A 12,957-nucleotide genomic window follows, 5' to 3' on the forward strand; every position below is an offset into this window, starting at 1 on the left:
TTCTTCTATCGTGTGGGTTGTGAGGTGAATTACCAGCGTCATCGACCCTGGTGTCAGGGCTATTATTACCCTGACACGATTCATGTACCTAAATATTACGTACTTACATCACTAAGTAGTAACCGGGACCAACGGCTTAACGCGTCTTCCGAAGCACGGATCATCTTACTTTCGGACAATCAGGTGATCAGCTTACATAAACAGCCTATATACGTCCCACTGCTGGGCACAGGCCTCCCCTCAATCAACCGGAGGGGGTATGGAGCATACTCCACCACGTTGCTCCAATTCGGGTTGGTGGAGGTGTTTTTACGGCTAATAACCGGGACCAACGGCTTAACGTGCCCTCCGAAGTTCGGAATCATCTTACTTTTTCGGACAATCAAGTAATTCAAGCCTGAAAAGTCCTTACCAAACAAAGGACAGTCTCACAAAGTGATTTCGGTAATGTCCCCGTTGGGAATCGAACCCGGACCTCCAGATCGTGAGCCTTACGCCCTAACCACTAGACCATGGAGGCCGCTGTGGTGATCAGCTTGTAATATCCTAATTAAACTAAAGGATTCGAACCCGGGACCTCTGGACGCTTAACCGCTGGACCACTGAGGCCAGTTTATTTATTTAAAGGCAGACAGGGTGATTGTGAGATTGCTTATTCTATATCGTGAGTCCATCCGACAGCTTGTCCGTCAACTTCTGTGTAATTCCCAGTTCTACGATTAAGAACCGCTTTTCGTTCAATAATATGTGATAACTTGGCTAAAATCTCATATGACAGTCGATATCCACCCCATTTAGTATATTTATATATTTATTTATTATTCACAACATAACACCATAATCAACTGTTATGTTAGAAATAGTTATAAGTATTAGTTGTATAAACGCAACGCCACGTCGCTGGTTGCTGAGGCTTGTCAGGACGGCTCAGTAATAACCCTGACAACAGAAATGATGAGGTTGGTCATTGAACTGATCACACGAAAGAAGACAGAATACAGTTCCAAAAGTCAAAGCATTACAGTTCGGAGAAAATAGCTTGTTGAAAGACTGACCCTACTCTAATCAACCAGAGGAACTTCGTCCAAATAGAATTTTAGAGCTGCTTCTTTTCTTCTTCTAATCCTATTATCCCCTGTTGGGATGTGAGGTTCAAATAACAGATTCCCACGACTCAGCATCTTTTGCACTAAGTACTGTTAAAGATTAAAAAAAGGTGTTTTTTAAAGATTTTCAATCAAAATCCAACAAACGCGTAATCGTGAGACAAATATCAAAACCTCCACTTTCAAGCCAAACCACATTAACATACATCTTTGATATCCAGCCAAATGTCTTATCCTTAGCTCAGAAACATAAACAGTGTTCCCAGCTAAATACCAACATTGCGCACGCAACTGAACATTAAACAATGTGTGTTTACTGGAACGACTTATGATTTTCTGCTACGAGAGAATCCTACCGAGCATTGTTGCCAACCTTTAGAACATCACACATGCGTACATATTTACATAAACTCGCGCATTAGGATCTTTAGGCAAAACGTAACCATACGGAGACTAAATATAATACATAAATCGCATAGCATCACGCTATCCTTGAAGGGGTAGCCAGAGGTACACCCACTAAAGAATAAGTTTCATTTTTTTTCCGTGGACTTCGTTCGTGACGCGGACTGTTTTAGGCGTGACTTATTGTGTATCAGCCACAAATGGGATTAACTACTTGGCCGGACAAATGGGGAGCATTGAGGACTCACACTCGGCGCTCCACACTCGGGACAAAATTTAAGACAACAGGCCTGGGGTGCCCGATTGGGCGCGAACCTTGTTTCTAGGCGTCGTATGAGATTTTTTTTTTTTGACGTGACTTATTGTAGATTTGCCGCGAATGGCATTAACTACTTGGCCGGACGTATGAAAAGTAGCGCCTACTATACCTATGTAAAACCATAAACGTAGAGACACTTGAAAACTAAGGAACTTATGATTTAAAACACTTTTCCCGAGTACTAAATCCACTCTGTCCCTAGCAGAAAACTGTGTGGGTGACACGTAAGGTTCTTCATATTAAAATGCAGTTCAACTTCGCATTCAAAGTCCCACTGAATTTAAAACTTCGGCGTCTACCGAGCGACTATGAAAATTGTTTATCAAACTTTTAGGTAAGAATAATATAAAATCCTGTTCGTTTAGGGACAAATATCGGGAGTGAGTGAGGTTGATGGTGGTTTCTGAATCTGCCTAACACGTCTGAGGACACGGACGTGAGTTTACACACGTAGTGTTAGACAAATTTTATAAATCACTTAAAATTACCTAATATTCAAAATAATGAAATAATGACGATTTCGAAAGCAGCGTCTCAACTGTCACTTCATATTTATTTTTTTCTCGAACACTCGAGATACGGATGAATCGATCGATTCAACAGTAGGTATGTTTATAAAAATCTAAAAGTTCGTTAAAAGTTCTCACCACTGCCCGTTAGGCGGGGTCGGCTTTTTCAGTCATGCGGCGCCAATCATGTCGCTGGCAAACAAAATCGTAAACGTTAATTTTGTCACCACACTAAGTAGTATCATTACATCATAAACGTTGTCAAAACATATATATCATCACGCCTATATTCCCAAAGAGGTAGGCATAGATGTCTTTAATCTGCGTCGTCGGGACTCTTTAGGGAGCTGTTTAAATAAATAAATATACTGACGGTCGCAAGTTAAAATATTTATGAAAACATTATGTATATATTACGTAAAAATGTATTTCTCCTTCTGAGAAACTATGATAGGTAATACAAGGAATATAAAAATAAAATTGCTTTTGAAAATTCTAAATTAAGTAAATTAAATTCATCGTTTTTGGGGTTATACATACGTTTTTACAATAAAATACCAGATAATATTTTTGTCAGAGAAAAAAAATTACAGCTCATGTGAAGCTTATTTTATTTACAAGATTATTATGAGATTAATGATTACCTAAATGATAAAAATGTCTGGTATTGAATGTGTTCCTCTAGTTATTAAATAACTTGTAATGTATACCCTCATTGATTTAAAAGATGTGTTGCTATTGCAGTTTCTTATCATTTCTTCTCCTCAGCCATAACACCTTGCGAAATGACGTAAATTCAAAACTGTTACATTGACCTTCAATAAGTTTATCCATGATAATTACGTTGAATAAATGATTCTGATTTCTGATTTTAGTACACACCTACTCTTCGCCAGCTATGTTTAAGTCTCATATTATAGAGGGCGAGCATATTACCATTAACCGGGCACAAAACCTGGTAACCACGTGATATCAATTATCTATGATCCAAACAGGAACATAATTCAGTGGTTTAGTGCCCGAACCGCGATTCAAACCTTCCGCTTAGGGACGGTACTGAAAAGTATCGGCGTCCGAAGGACGTAATATACGATCCCGGCGACCCGATTACTCTAGCCATAGAGGCAGCCAATCAGCTCGCGACACCAAACACTTCAGGTCCCCGATACCGACCCCGCCGGCGTGGTCGACGATTTCCCTCATTCAGCGCTTATCGCTATCGACCCACTAGGGTCGATTAATTTTTTCAAATATTTTTCCTCTCAGACGACGCCCTGAGCCGAGGTTCGCGCCCAACTGGGCACCCTCAGGCCTGTTGTCTTAAACGTTGTACCGGGTGAGAGCCTTCAGCGCTCCCCATTTGTCCGGCCAAGTAGTTAATGCCATCTGCGGCAAACCTACAATAAGTCACGTCAAAAAAAAAGCGATTCAAACCCATAACGCTAGGATGTAAGTCACGCGTTTTTCGAACAGAGCTTATACGAATTCAGGTTGTCAAAAAACCTATTACATAACCTTTTAAATGCCATCTTACCGTCTTGTGGTAAGAAGGGCTTTCATTTCCACGCCGAAATTAAATATTCCTAGAAATGTCACAAACATTTCTCAAACGAGAAAAAATCATATTTCCAGAGATAGGACAATGAACAACAAATGACATGACTTTGGTTTTAATCTCGTAAAGAAAACTAGAAGAAAAAATAAGAAAAGGAAAACCTACTCCACGTTGTAGGCACAGTAGGTAAAAGACTGGTGAATGATTTCAAAGAATCTTCAATAAATAATCTTATAAAAGTACAAATTAGGAAGGAACTACCTATTTGAGTTTTGTGTTATCTTTTCTGTTTCTTTTGTTATTAAACAAATTATATACAACTTACAAGCGTCCCATTGCGAATCACAACACTCCCCTCGTCGACCGGAGGGGATACGAGAGCCTACTCCCCCCCCCCCCCCCCAAGCTTCTCCAATGTACGTCGATGAAGAAACAAAACAGACGATTAATTTAGAAAAGTAGGTTTTCTTATATAACCCGAGTGGTATACAAACCTCTCTAGTTTAGTCGTATTTTAGTCATTACCAATTATTATGTTACATAAAAATCCACACTTAATTCATATGCGAAAGGAATTCAATCTGTCCTTCTCGCGCTTAAATCGGTTAACCAACTTAAATAAAATTTGCTATGGAGACAGTTGACAGTTGTCTGGAGGTCCGGGTTCGATTCCCGATGGGGACATTGTCGCAATCACTTTGTGAGACAGTCCTTTGTTTGGTAAGGACTTTTCAGGCTTGAATCACCTGATTGTCCGAAAAAGTAAGATGATTCCGTGCTTCGGAGGGCACGCTCGGGCGGTTTATATTTAGTGATGTAAGTAAGTGAGTAATCGTTACATGAGCCTAGTGTTGGGTTCTTACCCGGAAAATTCCCGCGTTTTGGGAATTTTCCCAATTCTGAGGGAAAAAACCCGAAAAATTCCCATTTCAAGGGAAAATATTTTTTATCGCGTATATTTGTATTAAAAGTAAGGATTTCCAACAAAGACCATTTAAATATAATGTATGCCTACTTATGCCCAATTTATCTTCTGTCGTAGTGTCGTATGAACTCTTAAAAAACATAAAGGAGATCATCGGATTTCGGCCCAGAAGTCAAATTGCCGGCCAAAAAATAATTTTGTTATATTCCGTTAGATCTTATCCATATGAGGATTTATTACTATGGCACCAAAGCTGTAGGGTCAATATCTTCGGTTTTATTCGATTTTAAAAAACTGTATTTTTCATACATTTTTGGTGAAAATGTAAAGTGCCGGCCAAGTAACAATAATGGTATATATCCTTAGAACTTATCCGTTTGAGCATTTATTACTATGGCACCAAAGCTGTAGGGTCAATATTTTCGGTTTTATTCGAATTAAAAAAAAAACTGAATTTTCATACATTTTTGGTGAAAATGTGAAGTGCCGGCCATGAAACAATATTTGTATATCCCGTTAGAACTTATCCATTTGACCATTTATTATTAGGGCACCAAACGTCTATCACCATTATTTTGACTTTTGTTGGACTTTACGTTATAGTTTCTGTGTGAAAAGTGCCGGTCAGCAAAAAACACAAGTCAAAGCTATCGAAAAGATACCTGTAAACATTATTCACTATGACAAAAACGTGTATGACCATTAATTAGTTTGGCTTTTGTTGGATTTAAAAAAAACTTGATTTTTGATTCATTTTGTATAAAAATAAAATATAACAGGCGCGTTATTTAAAGGATCGTCAGAATGTTTATTACTATGGCATTAAACGACTATGACCAATATTTTGAACTTAATTCGATTTTCCAAAAATAAAAAAAAAAGTTTTATCTAGTGATAATGGAACTATCTTGCTAAAGGCGTAATATTATGGTGGTCGTCTTTTGAAAAATAGGTTTGCGTTTGACCACTACCTTACTTGATGGTGATACACGCTTAAGATACTACTTTTTTTAAAGAAAAGTGTATACAAGGAATAAACAGTGGGGTGATAGAGGTACCTACTATGTTATCAGCCGAGTAGCACCAGGACATTGTGATAGGCATACTTGCAAAGTACAACTACCCGACTCCTGTTTTCCCTAACAGATACTTCAGACGTCATGCCAATATACGAGTTTCGTCACTAGATGGCAAGCTTATCTTTGGAGGGTGGTAACCATTTACGGTCAAGGTGAATCAATACCATAATTCAACCTAAACTTAGGCCGTAACGTTGAGTCGAATGCAAAAACTACAGCCAACGTCATATCTAAAATCAGATAGTATTAATATAGAAGTTCACCTAACAACACACAAAACAAAAACACAAAGTATTTATCTGACTAATAACTAGTCATTGGGAAAGCTCTGCTTGTTGTCATTGTTAAAATGTATAAAAAAAAGTTTTTTTAAAAAGTCCAATAAAAGCCAAAGTCGACATTTGGTAGTATAGTAAAAATACGTCGTTCTAGTCGTTTACCAAAAGATTTGACTTATTTTGTTTCGCTGGCTGACATTTTCCCATTTGAACCAAAACGGAAAGAGAGACGAATAAAAAGTCAAGATAACGGTCAAAAATGTTTTGCGCCAGATTATTAAATGTTCTAAAGGTCCTTTGTAATCCGCCGTACCGCATTTTTTACCCAAAGCACTTTATTTTCATACAAAATAAATAAGAAATCAAGATTTTTAAAATACACTAAAAGCCAAACTAATGGTCATACAAGTTTGGCGCTATAGAAAAAAAATGTTAACAGACATCTACTCGATACTCTCAACATGATATTTTTGCTGGTCGGCATTTTTCATATTTAAACTAAAACGTAAATTCCAATAAAAGCCAAAATAATGGTCATAGATGTTTGGTGTTATTAAAAAATATTGAGAAGCAACTATTAGACAGATTCAACGTATTTTTTTCGATGGCTGGCATTTTAACATATTAACCAAAACTGAAAGTCCAAATAATGGTCATAGAAGTTTGGCGCCATACTAATAAATGTTCTAACGGTCCTTTGTAATACGTCTGTATGTATACCTCTTTTTCCCAACGGACATAATATTATTTTTTACAAAATGTATGAAAAGTCGAGATTTTTAAAATCCAATTAAAGCCAAACTAATGGTCATACACGTCTGGTGTCATAGTAAAAAATGTTCAGAACAATCTACTCGAAAGGTTTGACACATTTTTTTTTCTCTGACCGGCACTTTCAAATTTGGGCCGGCCAAAGTATGGAAAGCCGATGATCTCCTTTGTAATATATTTTGAATGGAATGTTCGATTTTAATAATTCCATGCAAATATATCTACATATTATAGCATATATAGGATGCTTTTGGCACGAGAGAATGTCATCATCGAGGAGCAACATGGTTTTGTGCAAGAAATTGGGAGGCACGAATACCTACAGATATTATTTACTTGGACTATGAAAAAGCTTTTGATCGAGTTCCTGTCACACCATTGATTGCTAAATTAGAGCCCTTTGGAATCAGAGGCAATGTCGTGAAGTGGATTGAAGACTTCCTGTCAAATCGCACATTCTCTGTGCGCATCGGAGAATCATACTCTGTTCCCAGAAAAGTCCTCAGCGGTGTGCCGCAGGGATCGGTGTTAGGACCTATTTTATTCAGTATCTACCTTACAGATCTTAAACATGGTATCATGTCTGATATATCACTCTTTGCAGATGACACGAAAATAACGGGGAATCCACTTATTAGCCATAATATAATCCAAGATGATCTTGATAGAGTAATTGCTTGGACCCGAGATTGGCTAATCACATTAAACGTAGACAAATGCACTGTGTTGCATGTTGGCAGTAACCACCCCACGTTGAGTTACACCATTGACTCAAAACCTCTCGAGTGTCTTAAAAAACAAAATGACCTTGGCATAACGATAACACATAATCTAAAGTGGGACGAACACATTATTGGAATCACTAAGAAGGATAACTCCCTCTTATACATAATTAGAAAAGCTTTTTATCATATAGATACGGAATTGTTTCTTAGGCTTTACAAAACTTACTTACGTCAAACCGCTGTTAGAACATGGGTTTCAAATATGGAGACTTTACTATCGGAAGAACATTGCACTACTAGAGAGAGTCCAAAGAAGAGCAACAAAGATGGTTACAGTACTGGCTGGCCGGAGTGGACTTTAGCGGGGGCCGCAGGACTCTCACCTCTGGCTTGACTTCATTGGCCAGCCAGAGTGGGGCGTTAGAGCTATACGCTCGCAGGGTGGAAGTGAAAGATGCATAAGTCGCGAGTTGGTAAGGCGGGTAAACCGCCTCGCAGAAAGCGGTGTACACCTCTTGACACCCTGAGATGCTCACAACCATATTGCTGCCTTGCCGTCCAGTCGCGTCGGCTAGATAGGTGGCCCAACCAGTGAGTGACGAGTCACCGCCTGCCCAATGTATCTCTGTTATTAACATTAGTCGAGCAGGCGCCATAGTCCCCCATAGCCCCAGTATATAGGTTCACTAACCCCCAACCCAATAGCCCAGTTCCTTTTGTTCCCATAATCTGCAATAGTCCTACACGAACCAGGGATTGTCTTTGGGTGCACTCCCATAGTGCATACAGGGATAATCGCCGGTTGGTGTCACAACACATTTAGAGTAAATTGTCTTAAGGGGCCTCTACGTGTTGGCTTCGGCCCCACACACGCCTGCCAAAAGTCCAGGACTCCATGACAGACCCGATCCGAGACATGGAAACGACATACAAATAATAATAAGATTAAAAATAATTAAATAAAAAATATTTTCCCATGATTCGGGAATTTTTCGGGTGTTTATTTTATTTTCCCATATTTTCCCGATATTTTTTCTTTCCCACCCAATTTTTTCTTTCCCTGCCCATCACTACATGAGCCATGTCAAGGGCCTTTGGCGGCTCAATCATAACCCTGACACCAAGGTTGATGAGGCTCGCTATATATATTGTAACACTTGTGAGAGACATTTTATTACACTTCTACGACATTTTCAGAGTGTCAGCAAAAAAAGAAAGCTTTTACTAGATGTTAAAAATGCCGAGTTTCATTACTTTTATGGCGCTATTACACGTACTTACTTTACGCGTTAAATGAGAAAATCATGGTCCCATATGTGTTAAATTTTACTGCCCCATAATATTTTTCTGTCAAGATTTTATGGCATTATCCTCGTTAAAATTTTTCGTGCGGTTTTTTGTACTTTTTCAAACGTTTCTTAACAACGTTTTAGAGGTTTAGTATCATAGTACCAGTAGTCGTCATAGTAGTACAGGTAATCTTATTCTTATCGTGTGGGCTGTTAAGCGAATTACCAACCTCATCAACCCTGGTGTCAGGGTTATTATTGAGCCGCCAAAGGTCCCTGACATGGCTCATGTAACTACTACTTACTTACATCTGTAAGTAGTAGTCTCTGCTTACCCCGGTGGGAAATAGGCGTGAGTTTATGTATGTATAGTTAAAGATATGATTTGGCCCCATCCCAGTGGGAGATAGTGGCCCAGGGTCGGCCACAATGGAGGCATACTTTGAACACCAAAGTGTATGGCTTAGAACAGAAACGTCGAGAAGAGCTGGACTCTAACCGCGACGAGCTGAAGGGCTTACCACCTGCGGCCATAATTTACAACTATATTGGAGGTATGCTGACGTGCAGTAAATGGGGTCATACATTCACTGCTAAGATCGGTTACGTCAGCCATTAAAGACCGCATCTTAGGCGCTCCTAGATTGACAACTTGTCGCCATTGCCGAATACGGCTGGAAAGGATATATTATCTTACCATAACAAAAACATTCTTATTATTATTTCATAATAGATCACAAAGTGATCCCTAGTTTGGTTAGGACACTACAGGCTGATCACCTGATTTTCCGAAAGTAAGATGATCCGTGCTTTGGTAGGCACGTTACTACTTACTGATATAAGTACGTAGTCGTTACATGAGCCATGTCAGGGGCCTTTGACGGCTCAATAGTAACCCTGACACTTGGGTTGATGAGGTTGGTAATCACACAACCCACACGATAGAAGAAGAAGATTAATTCATTTCTCGTTTTTGTTTATCGCTTCCACTCAAAACGAAACGAACTGCATCATAACAAGGCTGTGTCCATTCAACAATACTTATTCGGTTTTACCGAAAAACATTGTTATAAATTAGCTTAACAAAACAACGAGTAAATAATACTGTCAGTGGGATTATGGCGATGTCCCCAAATGCTGGGAGTTTAGTGGGGATTCTACAGATGGGACCGGCCATCAGCGATACAGCGCTTAGACACCTAATAATAGAACGGGTTCTGTCAACACATCTGACTAATAAACTGTTTACCGATCGCAACCACTTCTAGAGGTTGGAGTCGCTCACGTTTGTAGGTTTACCCTCAAGACTCTACATTGTGACCTCAGGGTAGGGCTGATCGAGCAACGGGTTTAAAAGAAAAACGGACTCCGTCATTCAGTGGTTTAGCGTTGGGCTCACGATCCGGAGGACCTGAGTTCGAATCCCGGTGGCGACATATCACAAAAATCACTTTATGATCCCTAGTATGATTAAGACATTACATGCTGATGACCTGCTTGTCCAATAGTAAGATGATCCGTGCTTCGGAAGGCACGTCATTTCGTTGGCACCCGGTTACTACTTACTAATGTAAGTTAGTAATCGTTATATGAGGTATTTCAGAGGCCTTTGGCGGCTCAATAATAACCGTGACACCAATATTGATGGGGTTGGTAAACCTCACAACCAGCGTGATAGAAATAGAATTAACTTACCTGTCGCCTTAGGCCACAGGTTAGGTAACGTCTTAGGCGTCTACCTGGTTATATAGCCAATATAGAGATGGGTCCAGCCGACACGGGTGGACCCCGGAAGGCTCAAGATGATTTCCCTGAAAGGAATGGTATTAAAAACAAAATGTAATTCGATTCAAATTGCGAAAAGGAATTCAGGAGATATTAGATAATGCGTCAGTTTTGAATTTGTGCGGTATTTTGTTTGTCTGTTTTTGTTTTGTTTTTGTGTGTTGAGATGAAGGGTTGAAAATTAAAGTAAATATTTAAGACCTTTTTCTTCAGTAGCTGATACACTGTTTGGCAGACCGGATCAGTGTCAGATTGCACTATTAACTCCTAGATTAATACGCTGTGAAACTCCTTTATCAACAGGTTTAGGTACCTATTTAGACTGTTTTACTGTCCAAGTAGTTACTTAATGCCATTTCCGGAAAATCTACAAATCCTACAATACATAAGTATTTAAAAAAATATATTGATATAGTCTACACCTCTTTGATTTTTAAAACACATAAAGAAACGTTTCACATGTATAAAATACAAAGATACTTTATTGCACTGCTATAAGGCAACAGTTACAATAACACTTCACGTGTGAAAACATCCCTTATCCAAAATATCGAGGGTTGAAAGCCAAATGGGTTTAAGCGACATTTTGGGCGAAATTGACTTATATATATATTCGGAATCAGCGATTTTTTCCGCGTCGACTGATCTTGGTTTCAGATCAATCGAAGCTACTTTTTGGCGCTTCAACCAATTAGCACTTTGGGTACATTTTTAAAAACCCGTGTTTCAACCGACAAAAAAATGCACAAAATTCTGGGCGGGTGGCAAATCAGTCGTATTCCGGGATATGAGTCGGTCACATAAGCTGTTATGTCTTTTCATTTTCATGATTTGAAGTCTGTTAAAGCGTTTTCCCTGACAGTGTTTTGTTATAGATAAGTCGGTTAAATCATTTGTCCTTAGACGAAACGAAAATAGATTTGGCGCTTAAATCTTTTTGCTTTAATCCAGATTTTATAAATATTGTCGCTTCAACCGTTTTGCCTTCGACAGTTTAAAAGTAAAATTGGCACTTGAACTGTTTTGCCTTTACCGAAAATATTCATAGAATTTGACTTCAGCTATTTATGCTACATTTTTTTAAATTTTTTGTCGTATAAAACAACTATCATTTTCTTTTGAAAGGACTTAAAACGTTTTTCCAAAACGAAAAATAAATAATGTTAACATTTCAGTCATCGCAATTTTGTATGAAACCTTGTGCCCGCATCACTTCAACATATCAAAATAAGTATGGGCAGGTCCTGGTTGGGCGGTTCACACAGCTAAAAATTACGATTGGGAAGACCGGGAGTGTGCGTGTCATCATGTCACCCAAGCCGTATTCGTTGATGGTGACTTCTATTTGTGTCTATCCCAAGTCGTTGTTGTGGTAGACTTTGACGTGGCTAGCGGAACCGAACTTCGAATTGAAGATCTGGTAACATGGCATACAATCAAGCTGGCCAGCCGAGTTTACCGTGTAATTGTAGGAAGGTTTCCGTTGAGTTTTCCGTATTTGGCGTCTTGGACTAAGATTTTCGAGGACTATATCACGCGCTATTCCAGGTTCAGACACACTCATCCCAACTATCAGTTGGCATGTTGAAAGCCACATGTTTGCGCTTGAGTACGTCTTTGTACCGCAGGTATTGTCCACCTTGTTTACAGTTCCTTCTAGACACCTCGAAATAGAAAACCTTTCTGTCATCCATTCGCATGACGTGATCGCACCATCGTAGGTGATCTTTTATGATGAGAGCTTCTATTCCGAATATGCCAGAACGACGTAATACTTCTGTTATTGGAAAACCATCTTGCCGCTTTATGCGAAGGATGGACATTTAAAGTGTTACGTATCAAGTACGCCGCTGAGACTTTGTACACTAATATTTTAAGTTTTCCAAAGGCTGCAACCGCACCTGTTATCCGGGCTGGCAACTTCGATGACTTTGGAGTCATTTCATATTTGAGAACCCAAATATTTTAATTTTGAAACTTCCTCCAGCTCAGCGCCATTTAAAGCAACATTGGAAGAAGCTACATCCCCGAAGCATCCTCTGGATGGTTATTTTAAAAGGGTTTTGCACAAAACTATAAATATTCTGGTGTATGACTTAATTGAATCGGCCATTCCTCGGCCAGTTTGGTTAACTGACGCATAGATGTGAGACGTGAGAGATCAAAAATGATCTTATTCATTTTAGCCTTAATTTCAATTAAGCTATAAAT

At 39.0% G+C, this 12,957-nt stretch overlaps 1 long non-coding RNA gene across 2 annotated transcripts; it reads right to left on the minus strand.

Annotated features, from left to right (window-relative positions):
• Positions 1-813: 813 nt before the first annotated feature.
• Positions 814-11,102, minus strand: LOC126382198 (uncharacterized). 2 transcript variants are annotated; one of them, XR_007569043.1, is made up of 3 exons: positions 10,948-11,102; positions 10,657-10,772; positions 814-939 (listed from the first exon to the last, which is right to left on the minus strand). It is a non-coding gene; the product is annotated as an uncharacterized LOC126382198 (long non-coding RNA). The 2 variants fall into 2 exon arrangements; XR_007569042.1 differs by lacking the exon at positions 814-939 and adding an exon at positions 3,447-3,725.
• Between the last annotated feature and the right edge of the window lie 1,855 nt (positions 11,103-12,957).

Source organism: Pectinophora gossypiella, chromosome 3, assembly GCF_024362695.1.
Source record: "Pectinophora gossypiella chromosome 3, ilPecGoss1.1, whole genome shotgun sequence".
Classification (NCBI taxonomy): Eukaryota; Metazoa; Arthropoda; class Insecta; order Lepidoptera; family Gelechiidae; genus Pectinophora; species Pectinophora gossypiella.